The following is a 20818-nucleotide window of genomic DNA, read 5'->3' as shown; positions in this document are numbered from 1 at the left end:
ATGTTATAAAGGGGTGATCGCTTTTACTGCTTTTTTGGGTCATTTGCTATGCATTCATTGAGGGTTCTATTTACTGAAGATTGTACTCAGCATTGTGCTTTAATCAAATGCATGATTCTGTCTTCCTTAAGAACTTTTTTTTGTGGGGATTGTACTTATTCAAATAAAAAAGGAGACTTTGATATAAAAAACAGAAAGTGTTACTAAATAAAAATAAGTTTGTGTCTTCTTTCCATAGCAGATTTAAGGGAAGTTATGTTCCTGATAAAAACATAGCCTCCTAGGGTTATTTTAAGACATTTTTCTTCTTTTGGATTTTAGATCGTTGGAATTTAGTGGGTGACATTTATGAGCCTTTTTTCATGTTGATAAGGAGCAGATTCTCATCACAACTTTCTATAATTTGCTTTTTAACTTTGTAGAAACAGAGTCAGTCGTCTGTGATGGCCATGATGATTTACCTGCTTTTCAAGGACTATTCAATTAGCTTGGATTAATTTTGCTAGAAGCAGTTAGTTTTTATCAGAAATTAATGACATTTTTATTCTGAAAACAAGTTCTTCCATTTTAATACACAGGATATGGTTGGCTGCCTTCACTGAGGCACTGGCACCTCTAGGAGAACAAAGCTTACTGCTCCAATTGATGTAATTTTGTCCTTCTTTCGGGAGTATGTGACCACAAACAGGAGGGAAAGAAAAGGATTGGAGAACTAACACTTTTTATGCACCTACCATGTACAAGAATGTTCATACTATTTTCACAGTGTTGGGGGTACGTAGCACATTGCTTCCATTATTTTGGTGATAAAATTAAAATTCTGAGAAGGTGATTAACATTCCAGTTAATCCCAATCCAATAAAATCCCAAGATTTTAAATTTGATAAGTCATGGTGATGAGATTTGGATTTAGATTTCTCTGATTCTAATGCCCAGTGCCTCTCCTTCTGCCATGGGTCTGTTCTAACCAGGATAAGTTCCAGAGATGTTGGGTTCTTGCCCCAAACATGAATGGGCAACACCCCTGTCCAACCACACACACACACACACACACACACACACACACACGTTGTTACCAGCAATTATCTTCACCTTTCCTGTGGTGACTTTGAGAAAACGAGAAGAACCAAAAAGGTACACGTAGGCTGATTTGTTTCTACAAATGAGGTTTTGGGGTTTCTTATTATACCTTTTTATATATACCTTTGGGAAACTATACCAAACTATTTTATAATTTTTGAAGGAAATCAAGAAAATAGAAGGAATATTACTCTCTTTTGTAACCATCTGGCATCTTAAGATAGTAAAAGCAGGTAGCAGTTGTATGCACTTTTTGTTTTATATAAAGACATCTGAAAATGATATTGCAGAATATAAGCTGGTATTTTTAAATTTGTTTTTTTTTTTTTTTAAAGGCTTTGTTTATTTGAAAGAAAGAGAGAGAGCCCACAGCAGGGGGAGGGGCAGAAGGAGAGGGAGAAGCAGGCTCCCTGCCAAGCAACGAGCCCAATGAGGGGCTCGACTCCAAGACCCCAAAATCATGACCTGAGCCGAGGGCAGATGCCCAACTGACTGAGCCACCCAGGCACCTGGGTCTTTTTAAAGTTTTTGTATTATACATTAAACTTTTGAAGTTTTTATGGTTATACTTTAAATGGAGAGAGTGAAATACATTTGTAAACTCTGTTATTTTCCTTTATATCTGCAAAAGTCTTACTTTTTTCCCCAGACAAAAGCTTTAATGATTTTAAGTGAAAGAAGACATGACCCTTTTGTAGCTAGAGTTAGAATTGTGCTGAATGGGCTATTTCTACATTCTTTGCCCTAGTTGAAATTGCTACACAAGATGTAAACTGTGTATATCTCATTCCTGGCTCTGACCTCAAGGCCTAATTTATACTCAATTACTGTATTTGCCAGGATACGTATTGGAATTTATTGATTTTTACATACCTGTCTCTCGTACTGGTCTGAGAACAATTTGAAGCCAGGAACTTATTCATTTTTTAGATCTCTAGAGCCCAAGATGTATTAAGTCTTTAATAAATGTTTGTTGATTGACTGCATTATAATTGGATATACTGCATATAATAAGTGGATATAATAAGTGGATAATAAGTGGATGACTTATTCATCCACTCCATCTCCCAAATGGAAGTTGGTCTTGACTAAAGGAAGTGCTCTTGGCTTTGGAACCAGCACAGAATAGGTGAAGTTCAAAGTCTCTACCTCTCCTGTGACTGAGATATGCCAGTCTGCATCTGACACATGAACTATACCTTTTTTTCTTCTTTTTTTAAAAATTGGGCTATAATGGACATATAACACTGTGAAGTTCAAGGTGTACCATGTGTCAATTTGATACATTTATATTTTGCAATATGATTATAGCCACTGTTAGCATGTCCTTTCTTTGAAATAATCATTATCCTCCCTGAGATGGGGCACCTGGGTGCCTCAGTTGATTGAGCAGCCCACTCTGGATTTTGGCTCAGGTCACGATCTCAGGGTTCGGGAATCTAGCCCTGCGCCAGGCTCCAAATTATCTAGGAGTCTAGATTCCCTCTTTCCTTTTCCCAGCTCAGTCCTTCTCTTCTCTCTCTTTCTCAAATAAATAATAAATAAATAAATCTTTAATTCTTCCCTGAGGTTAAAACCTTGCCTTCCTTTGAAGACAACACTTTAGCAAACTTCTCTACTGGGAGTCATGCCTTCTTTCATTTCTCCAGATTCATAGAGGCTGATATCAAGCCTGCAGACTTCCTCATACACCCCTTGGACACTTCTAGACCAGCGCTACCTGTAGAACTATAACACTGGCATTCGTATGTAATTTTAAATGTTCTGTTGGCCACATTAAAAAAAGTAAAAAGAAATAGATGAAATTAATTTTAATTATACATTTTATTTAGTCTAATACATCCAAAAGTTACCATTTTAACATGTAGCTAACTAAACATTTTCCCCCTGGAGAGAGAGAAAGCACGCATGTCTGACAGAGAGGCGCTTGTGCACACAAGTAGGGGGTGGGGCAGAGGGACAGGGAGAGAGAGAATCCCAAGCAGGCTCCATGCCCAGTGCAGAGCTTCATGTGGGGCTCGATCCAAGGACCCTGAGATCACAATCTGAGCTGAAATCAAGAGTTGGATGTTTAAGTCACTGAGCTACACAGGCCACCCCCAACATAAACATTTTTAATGATATGTGTTACTTTTCTTGTTCCAAGTCTGGCATTCATTTTACACTTATACAGCACCTCTCAATTCAGACAGGGCACATTTCAAGTGCTTACGAGCTTCTTGTGTCTAGTGGCTACTGTATTGTGCAGTTTAAACTATTGTTCCCTTGAAATTTCTCAATATTTCAGAGCCTTTGTTTTATACCATCTGTTTCCCATAACCTTTTCTGGGACCGAGAAGATAATTTCTTACTTTTCAGAGTTGTAGTAGAATCAGTTGCTGTATCATTTCCCCATTTCTTTCCCTATTGCCACCTTTGTAGATTCTAATATCTATGATCTTACTCTCTCTCTCAGTGTCTTATGTCACTTCCTCTTCACTCATCATCATTTCCATTCTTTGATCCTTATCATCCTCCAAATCTCTTAACCTCCAAAGCTCCTCTCTCTGGCCACAGTTCCTAGCATTCTGTTATTACCTGTTGCCATACCCTTGCTCCTAGTCATTCCAAACTGCGGAAGTAATTTCAATTATTTCAGGTATGAGCGTATGGATTGCGTTATTAAACTGCTGTGCCTACCTGATCTCAATAAAGCTGATGTTTGATTCATTTGTGAAATACTTATTAATATTCACTTCAAGTCATTTGTTTGTCATGCAGTTTTTTAGATATTCAGTATAAAGCTGTGGACAAACAGTAGAGGTCCTTGCCCTCATGGAGCTTCCATTCTACTGAAGAAATAGATGAAAAATAAGGCTTTGTCCTCTCTTTGCCACATCTGCTGCAAAAATGAAAACCATTCTCATCAGTCAGATGATTGACATGCCCCCAAATGTCGACATCACTCAGAAGGGATGCACCATTACCGTGAAGGGCCCCAGAGGAACTCTGCAGATGGACTTCTGTCATATCAATATAGAACTCAGTCTCCTTGGAAAGAAAGAGAAGAGTCTCCGAGGTGACAAATGGGGGGAAACAGAAAAGAACTGACTACTGTTTGCACTGTCTTACAGTCACGTATAGAACACCATCAAGGGTGTTACACTGGTTATCTGTTGCAAGATGACGTCTGTGTGTGCGCACTTCCCCAGCAGTGTTGTTATTCAGAATGGTTCTCTTGTTGAAATCCGAAATTTCTTGGGAAGAAAAATACAAAAATACGTCCGCAGGGTTTGGATGAGGCCAGATGTTGCTTGTTCAGTATCTCAGGCCCAGAAAGATAAGTTAATTCTTGAAGGAAATCTATCAAACTCAGCTGCTTTGATTCAGCAAGCCACAACAGTTAAAATCAAGGACATCAGAAAATTTGGGGATGGTATCTGTGTTACTGAAAAAGGAACAATTCAACAGGCTGACGAGTAAGATCTAAGTTGTCCAGCTATAGAAACAGCAAGATGCCGGATGATTTTTCAGATTTATTTGTGATGTTTTAAAGATGCAATAGAAGCTGGAGTGATATGAGAAGAAAGAAAAAGCCATTGTCATATATAATATGTTAGCTAATGATGTCACGCAGTGAGATAAAGCAGAGAAGGGAGTGGCCGAGTGTCATGGATGGGTGTTGAAATTATAGATCGCGTGGCCAGTGAGGGTGAGCAGAAACACGACGTCTGTGCAGGAAAGCATTGGAGAAAGTTAGCAGTAAGACATGCAGGTATCTGGGAGTGGGATGTTTGGGTAGAGGGAACAGCAAATACAAAGGCCTTAAACCCACCTGTAAGCCATTGCTGCTTAGAGGAGCCTATGGATGAAGATCATTCATAGGAAAACGTGATCATTGGCTTCTGCAGATTGAGACCTACTAGGAGCAGCATAGAGATGGGAAATGGCAGAAGCTATTGAGTCCAACCTCTCTCATTTACTGACGGGAGCATTGACAGTCAGATCAGTTCTGTGGCTTGCTCAAGATCACAGGGCTGTTAAATAGCAAGTTTGATTCTGGACCCAGGTCCCCTGAACACCAGGCCTGGCATTTGGTCATTCCTGCTGAATCAACATGGCGGTCCTGTGGTCTCCATAGTAGAACAGTTTGATATTGCAATACATTCGTGATGCTGACCATCCCAAGGAGATTCCCCAGCTTAAGGGCCAAATTCCCCACAAGGCTGCCCTTGCTTTTGAGGCCAGCTACAGTCTTGGGGGTCCCCAGGCCACTGGCACTTCTGTCCAGCTGGCGACAAAGTCAGGGTATCTTCAATCACCTCAAATTCGATAATTCAGTAGAACAGCCCACAGAAAACAGGAAGGCATTATGCCTACAGTTATATTTTTGTTATAAAGGATACAAATCAGAACTAGCCAAATGAAAATACATACAGGGTAAGGTCTGGAAGTGTCTTGGACTCAAAACTTTCATGTGCTCTCCCTTTGGAATCAGGACACCTTGCCCTCCAGACACATCAATGTGGTCAGGAAGCTCCTCAGAGCCTTGGCTCCAAGTCCCAACCCTCTCATCACTTGGTTGGTCTTTCTAGCACCACTGGCACCTCTCCTGCAGTGGGCCTGGGGCCCTCCGGAGCCGCTTCATTAACATAAACTCTGATGTGGTCCAAGGACCTACTGTGAATAACAAAGACATTCCTGTCTCTCAATTCCGAATTTAGAAACTTGGCTGCAGGAACCTGGGACAGAGACCAGACACATGCTTTATAATACAACAGACAGAAATATGAAAATAATTTGGCCTCTGAATCTTTCCACGCTGTAGCCGGCTCAGAGATAAGAAGGAAGCAGTAACTGCGGGGAGAAACATCCTGACTCTGAGGGGGATATCCACAATCAAAGCTGAAGTTCATCTCTTTGTTAGAGGGGCATAAAGTCATGGTAAATGAAAATGTGTTTAGCTCATCTCTTTCGTCTGGGCCTCCTCTGGAGAACAGGGCATGTAGATGGATTTAAATTGCTCAGGATAAAGTTGATGTCACCTACTCCTTGGCTTGAGGGTGTTGGCAATTCCCCTTTCATTACCTCATAGGTGAAGGAAGTCTTTGCTAATGAAGTTCTTTCTGGTGTCTCCTGGGCAGAGAGTGAATCTCATAACAAATATTTGTTCAGTTGCTTACTGTGTTTCCTCTATCAACTTCCATGATCCCTGTAGGATTTTTCAAGTTTAAACAAGCGTTCAACTAGTGTTTAATATCTAGTTAGAACAAAAAGCTACATAAACAGGCGGCTTGTATTGAAAAAGAAGGAAAACATTATAAATTTTACTCACTGAAAGCTACTGAATTGTTTTCCCTGCTCTTCTTCTACACCGACAGTAAAACTTTATTGCAAATTATAAAAAGAAAAAGAAAAACATTAGATGGAGGGAAGAAACATTCCTTGGTGTAGGGGGAGCTTGGTAATTTGTCACTTGCTATTTTTACTATAAAAATGTATCGAAGGTTCACTTGGTGAACACAGTTTTTTTTGTTTTGTTTTTGGTATCTGTCATGTGCAGGGCACTGTGTGAGGCACCGGTCCCCAAACATGACCAGAACCCTGTTGCCCCTTTCAAGTCTCCTGCCAGATGATTATGATACGGTATACATTGAGTGAGTGGAATTCTTTCTTCTGTATCATGCAAGTAGAGAAGCGGAGAGCTGAAAGGCCTCCAGGGAGCAGACATGCAAAGGTCAGAGAAAGTTTCCTGGAGGAGGTAGTGCCTGAACTAAGTATGAAAGGATGAGTAAGTGCTCTGCCTGCCAGAGTGTGGCCGATGCTTGGTGAACAAAGGCCTTGGAGGGGAGATGGAACTGCAGTGGAGACTCAGAAACAATGCTGTGAACTAGAGACTGAGCTGTGAGAAATGACCTGGAAAGGTGACAAGTGATCACATCGTATGCTGCAGTAAGTAGATCTTGGACATCTTTTAGTCCAAGGGCAAGAAAGTACCATTCCGATCAAGGTGCTGTTTCATGAGAAGGCAAGCTCAATGAGGACATACTCATTCACCTTGGGACAGGGAGTAAGGCTGCTGGGAGAAGTTTGGTGGGGTCAAGAATGGAGAAAGACTGTTGAATGAAATGGCTGTTGAAGGCAAGAAGGTCTGCAAAGGAATAAAGTGCCGTAAGGAGAAAAACGAGCCCAAGGAATATGATGGGAATCTGCTAAGATTTAGTCCTGGGCTATTGTTGAATACAGTTGCTCAGTGACATGTATAGACCCCTGACACTATTCAAATATTTACAGAATTAAGAAGGAAAGCGGAGTTCGCTTTGATGAATAAATATTGCCCCAATGATATATCCATCCATGGAAATGTGAGATTTGAGAAGTCAGAGATGTCACTTTCTTCATTTCATCTCATTATGATTTCCTCGGAGCCTATGACGGTGGCTGGTACATAGGAGGGCCCCAATTAATTTTTGTTGAATGCACCAAATATACAGAAACTAAGATGTATACCCTGATGAAACTGTGTGGAGGAAGAAGCAAATAACAGATATTATGTGTTTAATATGATAAGTGAATTTTAAAATCAACAAAATGGCAAGCTGAGCTGAGCTCTCCTACGACTAGAGTTATGTTGGGGGAAAATGTCAGCAGTCATTTCCATATAACATAAGACAATTTATTTTTAGTTTAATTACACACAGTGATCTCATCTTTTATTGTAGATTTCTCTGGGGAATTAACATGTTGATGATTCCAAACCCTTGTGAAGCTCCTCTGGGAAGAGCTACTATCTCGGTCATGCCTTGATATTGGAAAAGCGCTACCCACCTCCGTTTTTATTGACTATTTAAGACAAAGGTTAGGTCAGTTCACCAAAAGCTTATTTGCTTTGGAAACTTATGTTCAGCCAACAAGTCCAGTGTCCAGAAGGAAAATTAGACTAAAGGCTAAAAGATCCCACATGTAGGGAAGATTATTAATAAAAATGAAAGTTGCTGCCTATAGGAATAATAATCACCCCTTGCTAGGCTCACTGCCCCTAAACCACACAGGTAATCTATGAGTCTTTCTCTTCGAGTTCAGCCCCTTGAGCTAACGTCTTGGGTGTTGTGTCTTTAGTATGTGTAATCTTTATTCTTCTGCTCAGTTGACTAAGATTCAGTTCAGTGTCCAGCTAAGGGAACTATTTGCTTAAGTCTCAGAACCTGGTATATAGGGGTCCTCAATAAGTACTTGTTTGAGTGACTCCTTCCCCCACTTTTTTTAAAGATTTTATTTATTTGTTTGACACAGAGAGAGAGATCACAAATAGGCAGAGAGAGAGAGGGGGAAGCGGGCTCTCTGTTCAGCAGGGAGCCCGATGTGGGACTCAATCCCAGGACCCTGAGATCATGACCTGAGCAGAAGGCAGAGGCTTTAACCCACTGAGCCATCCAGGTACCCCCCTTTCTTTTAAGAGTGAGAGGGAGAGAGATAATGTTAAGCAGGCTCCATGCCCAGAGCAGAGCCTGATGTGAGACTTGATCTCACAACCCTGAGATCATGACCTGAGACAAAATCAAGAGTCAGATGCTTAAAAGACCGAGCTATGCAAGTGGCTCTGAGTGAATCTCTTTAAAAGTTGAAGTATTTAAGCAGTTGCTGGATGATTTTGATGATTCATTTCTAGGGTGGGAATTAATTCTTAGAGTGGTAGAGTTTCTAATTTCATCTCTTTCTCAAATGACTAGTGAAGTAAAAACAATTAAAGATGGTTAGACTGATGGGGTGTATGTCTGCTGGTTTTGCTTTTGTTACTCCTGGATGGATAGAATCCTTGTGAGGCTCTCTTTGTAGTTGTAGATTTTAACTGAGATATATAATACTTCTCGTTCTTGGCTTCCACTACCTTTACCAGATTTGCCTGTGGCCAAGAGCCTTTATGTTTTCACTTAGTCTTGCTAGGTTGTGGTTGAGAAGAATAGCTTTTTGATGTTTTCAGACTGTAATATATGAAAGGAAATGTTAAATGACCTTTCTTTATCTATAAAAATACATATATTTTCTTTTCCAGTAATCTTCATAGTCAATGGATTTAATAATGTCTAGGTAGCAAACTATACAAATTCACTGTTTTATTTAGTTATAAGTAGCCTTCAGAATTTGGCACATAACCTATAGTTGATATTGGGGTCATGTAACAATTTAAAAAATATTAAAAAGAATCTGAAAATTCCATGATGATTTAGCAGATTTAAGGAAAAAATTTTGGGACGCAGTGTTAGAAAACTCATGGAGCCTTCGTCACTGGTATTTTATCTAATATTCTCTGATTTCTCATTTCTGGGATTGAATTCTCCCCCTCATTCTTCTGTGCCCTTTTATTTAAAAAAGGATGTGCATAATGGTTATGCTCATTATTTTCGAAACCTGACATAGTCTTCCTAAATTCAAAAAAGGAAATTATGACAATTACTTTTACTTACAGATTTAAATAGTTCTTTGAGATTTTAGCATCTCTCCTAAAATATTAAAATCGATGACTACTCCCTATTACTCCCCTGGATTTCACTGTCAGTCTTCCTCTACAATAAGCCCTGGTTTTCATCATTCTACTCATTGCTTAATCACCTGCCAGAGTGATGTTCTTTGTTATCCTTCTGAAAATTTCAAGGACATTAGGAACCTCCTAATTGTGCAATATTCATTCTTTTTTCTTGATGGAATCGTTGACGTTGTTGGTCACCCCTCTGCAGTATTTCAACGTTCCCTTCGCCTCAAATCATCTCTGCGACATGATATACTGTTTAGCACTTGTACTGCTTCTTCTTTCTCTCTCTTCCTCGGTCCTTCAATTTAGCAGTATTTAAGGGTTCCTGATCCCTTGCCTTTTCCTTTGTTTCCCTTAAGAGACTTTAATTCTGTTCCCTCTACTTTCAATGTCCACTTGAAGGCAATGAATTCAGGAAACAACAGAACAGAATATAGCATAGAGGGGGTTGGGGAAGGAATGCATCGCATTTTAGGAATTCCTTTACACTGTGCATGCTGGTGGTTGTGGTTTTTCCTAAGCTTCTGAGCTCTACCATTTGACAGAGCTGGGAGAAGATCCACCATCCACTAGAGCTGCTCTGAATTAGCCTAGATTCTTAGAGCCAAGATAGATCTGACACATCCATCTTCCCTTTGCTTTACATCTGGGATTAGACCTGCTCCCTGGCAGACAATGAGTAGGGCCAAGAGCTCTCTGAATTACCTATATGGTCAATACAGTATCTGGATAGAACTTCCCCTCCTTCTAGGTTGAAAACAGAGGGACCTCTAGGTCTATAGCCCATGACATAACTGTGCAGACTACAGGAAAGAAGCATCAAGCTGAAGGATCAGAGGAAGAGAGTACTTTTGAATATGACTTATTACAGGAAATGCCTACTATTTTGAATAACTTAGGTATCCTACGTTGGCTACAAAGAGGCAGAATCTCAATGAAAGAGCATAAAGCTCAGAGGAAATAATGCTTTGAGGTGAAAGAGAGCCTGGATGACATGAGCAAAAGATAACAAGGGAGAAAAAACCCACAAATGATATGGAGAAATTAAAATTTACTTTGGAGTATTTAAGGAACAGAATTGACATAAGGGAAAATATAGCCAATCACAAGAAGGATAACCTTACAATGGTCTTCTAGAACATGGAGAAAAAGTGCACTGAGATGAGAAAGGCAAATGAGCAGGTGACTGAAGGCAAGGACTGGGTTCAGAGGTCCACCCTACATTAGGATCTGGGAATACAAATGTGCATAGGACAGGTTTCCTGTCCTCAGTGTCCTCACAAGCAAGTCAGGAAATAGACCTAGGGGGGGCTTCCTGAAAGATGTATGATTTGAGTTGTTCTTAGAATGGATAATACTTGAGCAGGCAAGTGTGAAGGAGGAAAGGCATCTAGGAGAGTGGCAGCTTGGGTAAAGGTAGAGAGGTAGGAGAGCATAGGGTATTCATTTATTGTTAAACAATATCTTTCAGACATCTTCCGTGTGTGAACCCCCACTTGTGGTGAGAGCAATGAACAAGACAAAAAAGGTCTGGTCATCTGTGGAGTTTATATTCAAGAGGGAGGAAACCAAACAATGTACAAAGAAACAAATATATCAATAAGATGATTTCATATAGTGATATAGTCTATGAAGGAACCAAATCAGATTGATAAGGTAGAGCTTAACTCGTGGTGGGAGATAGGGTGGCTATGGAAAGCCTCTGCTCTCCAGTGGTAACATTTGAGCTGAGACAGGAATGCTGGGATGGAACCATCCATACAGAGAGTTGAAGAGCCTTCTAGAAGAAAGACATAGCAAATGCAAAGGCACTGGAGCAAGCCTTGTTCAGGAAATGATGAATTTGATTAGAATTGTAGCTGGGTTGTTCTTATTTTCATACAAGGATTGGAAGAAGCATTTGGAAAGATTACTGGTCTTGAGAATTAGAATGAGTTTGATTCTGTTCTTAGATCTGCCAATAACTATCTTCAGAACTTTGGGCAACTTATTTAACCTGTCTTGATCTCAGTTCTCTGCTCTGTGACATGAGGGGAATGGTCAGTAGCTATATGCTTACATTTGGGTAAACATACCATCTACCCCTGGAGATACACAGTGGTGTGTCAGGTCAACCCATAACCGCAGTATAGACACTTGGCAACTTTCTGGGCTATTAATTTCACTAAGAGTCAGGGGGAAATTATATATAAATAATATTATGCACTAAAACACAAAATTCCCTTGCATTTTTAAGATTAAAATATCAAATGTCAAGGATACTTCATGTTTTTGACAGGCCACTCTATTTCTGTCCTCGTAATGAATTTCATTGGAAAAGTTTAGAAAGCATTAATCTAGACACTGAACAATTCTGTTATCCACTATCCTTTTAGAAGTTCTTCATCATTGGGTTATTTATTGTTAACCTCTTTTCCTTTATGACTGAGTGAATAATCCAATGTAGATTGTTTCCTACGGCTTTTAAGGGAACTCCTTTCAACTCAGAGAAGGAACTTTAAAACCAAAGTATTTCTAAGAGTTCTGGAGGGCAATAAATACCAAGTTTGGAGAGAGGGAAAAGCATCTCATAAATTATTTGTTGTAAATATTGTTTTTACTTCACAACAATTTCACAGATGCTTCACTTCCCAACTGGGTCTCAGAAGACCCAGTCCTTATGATTGGAATTTACATTTTAAAATATCATGTATTCAAAAGCATATTTTCTTCTCTCGTGGTTTGGGGTTCAACCAGTAGCTTTCAGAAGATCGATCGTGTCAGGATATTTTTAATTCTGAGTAGCAGATAACCCTGCTTAAACTGGCATAAGCAATAAGCAGAGATATGATCACACATAACTGGCAGCCAGAAGTTGAGTAGTCCCCACTCCTTCTTTCTAGGATCTCAGCTCTGCTCTCTTCCATGTGTCTCCTTTTTTTCTCAAGCTGGCTTCCACCGCTGTCCCAAGATAATCACCAATTCTGGTAGCAGTTGTCCCGAATCGGGGTGAAAGAAAGGGCTTGTTCTCCAGCCATTGACTGAAAATTCTTTCTTCCAGTATGATTGGTTAACCTAGATCATGTGACCACCCCTGAGCCATGAATACCAAGGCTAATGAGATGAGCATATAGGCTGTCTGGACTTAGCCTTGGATCTTGGGATCCCTTGAGGTCCCTTGAGAACAATGGCTGTCCTGAGAGGGCAAAATCCTGACCTAAGTTGTGGCTCCATTAGAGAAGAGGAAGGAGGAGGATAGATACTGGGTGACGACCATTCCTATAAGGTAGGAGTCTATAGAAATGACGAAAGATCTTTTAGTAAGCACTTCTATTTGTTCTTGACTGGTAGCAGCCAAGTTCTAAGGAGCCGGTTTCCTTCTTGTGAGCAGAAAAAGAACGGGACTGAAATGTTTCATTTAGAAAATATTTACTGGGTTTGTACTGTGCTTTAAGAACTGAAATCCATAAGGTAGTCACATAACACTTAATAATAGTGACAGGAATTGCCAAGAGCACAGGGACATGTCTTACTGATCTTATTTGCCTTTAATCAGTATCTGCTCCAGGATAAGCTCTGTCAGAGTGGGAACTTTCCTACTGCTTTTCTCCCTGTGCTCTCCAACCCCTAACATGCTGCTTGACATACACTGAACATGCTGCACATATTTATTGAAATAATGTTTATCGGAGCCAAAATCATTAGTGATTTCTGAAAAGATAATGCAATAATAGAGCACGTACAACAGAAGCTCAGTCGCATGCTTGAAGGGGTGGAAGGTTCTGTAAGGTAAGAAGTCTGAGGAGGGAAATTAATTCTTCCCCCCTTGGAGGGTGTTAGCATGTAATGGAGGGCTTTGGATGCCAGAGAAGCTCTGAGACATTGACACAGTGGAACAAGTTGGGTGATGTCTATGTGGAAGGAAGCTTTCTACTTGACAAGACTATTTAGCACAACACCTGACACATAGTTCATACTCAATAAATAAATAAATAATGAATGAAAGAATGGTGAGCCTTCTAATTAGATTTGGGAAAATATTATGATTAGATTAAATAGTTAAATGTTCATATAGTTAAATGTGCCTTCATGCATTTATTTTTTTCTTTGCTTATAGTGGTGTGATTTGTAGTAATATTAGCTTTGTAATTTTAATGGAATGCTGTATTTCTGACGGAAAACGGTAGCTCAGTGAAATGTGCTTTGACTCTTTGACTTGGTATTCCACATCAAACAAAAGTCTGATTATTTGGAGCACAGGTGCATAGATTTTCCACCCAACCAAATTGCCTTCTTAGGGTCTGACAGCAAATAACCTCAGCGCCTACCCCCCAAGAATGCAAACTGATGTCTGAAGTTGTGAAGGATAGTTTGCTGGCATATTTGGAAAAGTCTGGAAAGGCCATCTAATTCAGCTGTCCCATTTTGTAGATGGAAAACCTGAGCTTAGCCAAGCAGGGTGATGGCCCGCTATTTCAGGGCTGGGTCAGTGGTAGAGGTAGAAATCGAACTCGGGTTTCTCAGCTGAACTGCTCTAGTGTGGCTGAGAGAGGAACTAAGGGGTAATTGAGAGCAGCAGGCTTATTTTTGAGTGTTTGATTTTCTGCAGTAGCTGGCTTCGAGCTATGGGGGTCTTGCAAGTCCTGAATAGACCTTTCTTTTGCTAATGGACCATTTGGAATAGGATAAAAAAAAAATAAAGTAACAGTCTCCTTAGGTGGTGGAGAACATTATTACATGTAAAAGACTGCAGTTATTATCAGAGGAACTGGTAACATTGACTGTAAAACACTGAGAAATTTCAACAAAAACTCCTCAGTGACTCCTTCTGAAGAACATTGCGAGGTAATGATTTTGCTAACATTGAGAAAGGAGCCATTCCTTTGAGAATGCTGTTTTCCTTCCCATGTATGAGGAGAATCTGTCAATTCGCACCTTCTCATTATTCTTATATTAACATGTCTAATAAACTTAGCCTATTAATTTATCATAATTCATACTTTCACGCTATTTCTCCTTATCATTCAGAAAATTTCTTGTAACAGACTGCAATGTGTATGGTGTTTTGGATACCTTCCGGGTTTAGAAATTCTGACATTCTGTATTTTCCACCTTCTGACTTCAGACAAATGAAAACAGACTGTGTGTTCATTCACTCTTCTGTATAATGTAAGAGGGGTATTGTACTATGCTTCTCATACTTGAGAATGTATTTTTACTTCCTTTTGTCTTTTTTTTAAAAAAAAAAGATTTTATTTATTCATTTGAGAGGGAGGAAGAGAGAGAGAGAGATAGAGGGAGAGCAAGCCAGGAAATGAGCAGGGGGAGGGAGAAGCAGACTCCCTGCTGAGCAGGGAGTCGGAGGGACCCCATCCCGGGACCCCGGGAACATGATCTGAGCCCAAGGCAGGCGCTTAACTGACTGAGCCACCCAGGCGCCTCTCCTTTTGTCTTTTTCAACAGACTTTTTTTTTTTTTTTAAGATTTTATTTATTTATTTGACAGACAGAGATCACAAGTAGGCAGAGTGGCAGGCAGAGAGAGAGAAAGGGAAGCAGACCCCCTGCCAAGCCGAGAGCCTGACGCGCGACTCGATCCCAGGACCCTGAGACCATGACCCGAGCCAAAGGCAGTGGCCTAACCCACTGAGCCACCCAGGCGCCCCTCAACAGACTTTTTATATTCTGGTTACCACTGCTGGCCTGACTCAAGAAAGGTTTGGGTCCTTTGCTTGCTGCTTGGCCATCTGCGCTAACCCCGTCTCATTATTACTCCTGCATACTGTTTCACTTGTAGGCACCAGTGTGTATGCAGAGATCTTTACTTAGCTATTAAAAAAAAATGTCTCTGACTTAGATATTTAAAAATTCTTTTGGCACTGTTTCTTTACTCATCTTTTAGTCCTGTGGGCTTATTTCCTTATTTCCTCTTCCTATGAATCTCATCTGCCCCATGCTGCCCCAAATCTCAACTGCCCAAAATCTGTTAGAAAAGCGAGTCTCATCATTTTTTTAAAAGTACAATGTCACTAATAACATAATTATTTTCATATTTTGAATGAAAATATTTCTTATCTTGCGTATTAATTTTTATCTGGTTATTCTTATGAACTAAGCTTCTGTTTTGTGATACTGCCCAATGTTCTCTCAATTAGTTGGTCCAATACAAGATCACTGTTAAAATCAGCCCAATTCATTTCATAGCAAGTTTTTTGTCTGTATGTGTGCGTATTTTGCCCAGAGAAGAGAAAAGGAATTCAGAGAATGTGATCCACTTTGTCTGCTGATGGTGCAACTCTGGGTATGTTATCTCTACCTGCAACATGGGCTCAATTTATTTTTCAGAGATTTTCACTAGATTTTAAATGGAATTTGTTTAATGTATAGCACATTCAGCAAAAATATGTTACGTGCCTGCTGTGTGTCAGGCTCTTTGCGTTGTGGTGACTGTGACATACCTGGGGTAGACTTAATTACATTAAGAACTAGCAATGTTTCTCCATGTCTTCTACGTTCCTGGCATTGTGTTAAAGTATGTTAAATGTTTATCTCATTTAATTAACTTTCAAAAGCTCATGAGTTGCAGATACAATAATCATTCCCATTTTCTAGATAAGGAATTGAAACCTAGGGTCAGGGATCTGCCCAACATTTCTCAGCAAGTATCTGAGATTCCAGCCAGGTCTTTCTCAATCCAGACCCGAGCTTTTAACCTGTATGGACTCACAAAAACGCAAGGAGGGTTGAGGATTTGATAGAGGGAACAGTGATGGCCCTTACCTGATGATTTCTACTTTTTATCCTGAAGTATCTTAAAAAGTAAGATCTGCTGAGTATTGAGTAGTATGAGGAAGAGGATAGGGGTTTGTGGAGAGCTGGAGACATTTGGCAGAACTCTCATTGAGTAGGAGGGTTAGGGGATGGTGGACACTGAGCTGGAATAGTAGGCATTCCCCAGGAGTCAGCTGATGCTGTGGCCCATGATTTAGTGGTACAATCAATGTGGCAAATAATGTACAGTGTTGCAAGACACATTTTTAAAAAGGGAGTCAAACAATCTAATAGTTATTTGTATCAGTTAGGGTTCATTTCAGTTGCTAGTAATAGAAATCTGAAACTCTCTAGGCTTTTAAGACACAGGTTCATTTTTCTTTCATGCAAAATAAATCTTAAGGTAGGTAGTCAAGGGCTTGTATGATATCTCTGCAGTCATCAGTGGCTCAGCTGTTTCTTTTGCACCACTCTTCCCAGGCCAGGCTTTCTATCTCATCTTCACAAAATAACTGCTGGAGTTCCAGCCATCATGCCCATATTCGAGATGGGAGAAGGACAAAGGCTGTCAGCTGAGTCAGATCCTTTGTAGCATTCTCCCAGAAGCCTGTCAATGACTTGTGCTCAAATCTTTAGATACTCTTAAATGCAGGGGAGTCTGAAAATTACAGTGTTTATTTATTTGTTTTTTTGTTGTTGTTCATTTGTTTGTTTTAAGCCCAGGCACATAGCTGCCTATACAGTATGGGGACCTGCTTTTAAAGAAAATAAAATAAAACTGGATATTAAATAGACAGTGCAGTCTCTGCAACACCTTTCTATACCTGAAGCTTCTGTTGTACCCTTATATTTGAAATCTAAGATGAAAATTAGACATCAGATGAGTACGTTGTGGAATTCTCTCCCAAGGTTAGAATGTAAATAACCACCACTGTTTTATACTTTAAGATGACTTAAGAACATGGAAATCATGATTTTAAAAGGGGGGAAGGCAAAAAAAAAAAAAAAAGAAAAAAAGACACTTCCTCCTTTTTCCCCCCAGGGCAAGGCTTGCATCATGTAAATTGTTTTGGGTTGCTGGTGTGTTCTAGAGGCAGGAAGTTGGATATATTAAAAAAGTGTTTACTGCTGATTGTTCTGTGTATTTATTAATTGGTTTTCTTCATTCTTTCCCAAAGAGATTTCACAGTAGTTGGTTCTTCTTATAAACAGTTGGTTTCTAAATGAAATATAAATCAGCTACATCCTCTTTAAAAAGATAAAGTCGAAGGAACATTTTTGAAACAAACACGATTTGTTTCATATTAATAACTTTCTGTATTTCTGTTCTTGGAAGCAGCGAAGCTTTTTCCTAATTCTCTTTCTTTTCGGATGGTAAGCAAGTGGAGAAATTAGCTGGAGCTACTTGATGGTAACAAAGTGAAGAGATTCAAGATGGCCTGAAATTATAAGGATCTGGAGAAGAGGAAATTTCAGAGCTTAGCAAAAGATAATACCTTCAAATCTATAGAATTGATTTCTTTCAACATTTAAGTGTCTCCAGATCAAGCTTCCAGTTTCATTGGGTGGTTTTAAACAGATTCAGATTAATGATTTTGTATTTTCATCAACCAGTTCTTTGCTGGTTGATGTTTGCCTCAGTGTCTTGCCCCTAGAGTACAAATGAGTGAAGGTACAAATGAGGTACCTGTAGGGTGGTCTACAGTGTGCTGGGCTGATTAGCCGGGGTCTGCAGCGCAGGGATGGGAGGGTATAGTGGGTGGGAAAGGTGAGTTCAGCTGGGAATTAGAAATAAAGAGCAGGGTGAAGGAATCGTTCAGGAGGCTGGCTGGAAGGTAGCTCAGATGCCTTCAGGTGATCCAGATGGTTGTTTCTGTTATTATGTATTGATAAGTTAGTACTTAGGAGCCAGGAGCAATCTCCTTTCTCAGGACCTTGTGTGGAATTTGCATGGGGCTTTGAGCAGTTGACACACCCTGGGTTTATGAAGAAGAGTTTCCTTGGATATTTCATTTGTGTCCCAGGATGGCATATCAGGTCAGAGACTATCACAGCATTTTCTTTGCTGTTATAAACAGTTGTCTGAGCTGAAAGGCTTCTGAGCACATCTATTATTTCCCTCTGGGTGGGGAGTGATGTTGAATGATGGGTAACAAAGGCTCACGTATCACCTGTCTTTACCGGTAACATCAGGGCCTCTCATTTCCTAGGAGTGCAACTTTAATTTCCTGTCATCTGGATACCTGTATTCAGAGGGTGGGTTGTCCCATCCCAAGTGAAAGGGAGTGACAGGAGGCATTCTCTCCTCATGTTACAGTTTGCCAGAAAGGTACTCAGAAGTCCTTTTATGCCTTACCCCAAATGAATGGATTTCACTGTGGCACTTTCATTATTTGGTGGTGAAATAGGTGTGCTGGGGAGGTAGAGACTTGTTACATTCAAAATCAGTGGGACTCTTAGCAGGGCAGCAGATAAGGTCTTCATGGTAAGGTGATAACGTGTGAAGAGGAGTTGAATGGATCAGAATGTCCAGAAGTTAATGCTTAAATAAAGAAAAGAAGAGGAAGAAGTTGAATAGAGATCCTCCAGGGTTATGAAATTCTAAGGAAAGCATTTTGTGGTCTGGGCCTGATTAAGGCTCATCATGTCTACTAGCAAGTAAAATATGTATAAATTGCATAACTTCTTTTTTTTTCTGGAATCATGGACATATGACTAGGAATGGTAAGTGCCAGGGAGGTGATTCTGAACTAGACTCTAAAATGTCTTCCTAGTCCCTGTGTTTCTTCCATCATTTCCCTGATGATACTTTCCACTCTGGACAACTTTTCTTGGTACCTTTGAGAGTCACTGGGTAGTGCTGAGTGCTCATTTGAGCTTTGGGGACACAGATGTAATATGTGCTTTGTCATTGTGAGTGTGGCTTTTTGTTGTTGTTTGTTCAAAATACATTCAGCTGCTTGGGGGGGATAGAGAGAAGGCACATGTTTGGGCAAAATCAAGTGGTCACTGCTTTTGAGGAAGAAGGATAGAATGAGTGCAAAGGAATGGTTGCAGTAGTATCTGTGAGACATGAAGCTGAGTAAGCAGGAGGTTGAAGGTAGGACGGAGAGGAAAAGTAAAGCTTGACATATTCCATGAGTATAGTTGGGAGAGAATGCTGCCCAACAATGCGGGGCAAGGGAGATTTTAATATTTAGTACAAGTTAGTCAAACTCTGACATTTTTCGTAGTTTGTTTTTTTTTCTTGCCTTATCCTAATTATTAATAACCTTTAAGGGTTTTATGATTCAAATTGATTTATAATTACCACAGTTAGATGAATCAACAACCTCTTCTTTCTATAAATGTTCTTGATATACCTATAAAATATCATCTCCTTTGTATCTATATATTGATAATTGTTAGCTTTTCTAGTATTTCTAGGTAATCTGCATTTCTTGATCAACTTATGTATTATATTCAGTATGCAGATAAATATTCCCACCTAGAAGTATTTTAGCTTCACCAAGGTAAAAACTTACTTAAGGTAAAGTAGACATCAGATGAGTACGTTGTGGAATTCTCTCCCAAGGTTAGAATGTAAATAACCACCACTGTGGTGGTTACCTAAAAGAGAATCTGTAATATCTTCTTCTTTTGTTTTTGTTTTTAAGATTTTAATTTATTTATTTGACAGAGAGACAGAGAGCACAAGTAGGCAGAGGGAGAGGGGGAAGCAGGCTCCCCACTGAGCAGAGAGCCCAATGTGGGACTCAATCCTAGGACTCTGGGATCATGACTTTAGCCAAAGGCAGAGGCTTAACTGACTGAGCCACCCAGATGCCCGATATCTTTTTAACACATTGACAGCTCTTTTGTTTATTCATATGTCTACTGTATTATTTTAGTGGACAGGTGAGTCAACATTATACACTGTGACACACATTTCTTCACTTCCTGTCTCTCATTGGAATGGATAATTGAGGTAAATATTTGGGTACAATTCAAGCCCAAAACCAAATTCTTGCTTTATTTCACTGGTGTCATTGAGGTGCCTCCCTTTATATCATTAGGAAACAGACAACAGTCTATTATGTAAGCTAAAATAAAAGAATGATGTAATGATAAGTGCAAACAAGTTCCTGTGTAGTCTGGAAAAGAAAAAAGGAATTGCAGAGAAAAAATTTATAATTTTTCTCCAGGACTGCCCAGAGGACAAATGTTCTGATTGTTAATGAGTCATCTTGCTCTGTATCCAAAAGTATCCCCAAGGTAGAGAAGGGTAGCTCATTGAACTACACCATTCGGATTCCCTAAGGAGTATCACAATCTTTGCTCTCTTCTGTTGTCACCAAGCCAGCTGTCAGCTGCTAAGTTTGCTTAGAATGTGAATATCCTCCCTCCTGCCACCTCAGTCCTCAGCCCCCAGGAAGGACACATTCCATACAGACATGTCCCTAGTTCTTGATGTCAAATCATCCACTTAAAGAATTAATAA

General features: G+C 39.8%; 1 protein-coding gene and 1 pseudogene across 1 annotated transcript in view; both read left to right on the top strand.

Moving 5' to 3' along the window:
• Nucleotides 1-20818, top strand: part of GRIP1 (glutamate receptor interacting protein 1) — a 672771-nt gene that overhangs the window by 135488 nt on the left and 516465 nt on the right. The window lies entirely within an intron of this gene.
• Nucleotides 3162-8307, top strand: LOC106005768 (annotated as a pseudogene).

The sequence above is a fragment of the Mustela putorius genome, unplaced genomic scaffold (genome assembly GCF_011764305.1).
Source record: "Mustela putorius furo isolate JIRA1106 unplaced genomic scaffold, ASM1176430v1.1 tig00537227_pilon_pilon_pilon, whole genome shotgun sequence".
Classification (NCBI taxonomy): domain Eukaryota; kingdom Metazoa; phylum Chordata; class Mammalia; order Carnivora; family Mustelidae; genus Mustela; species Mustela putorius.
Note: the sequence above shows the minus strand (reverse complement) of the source record. Positions and strands in the feature narration are given on the sequence as shown.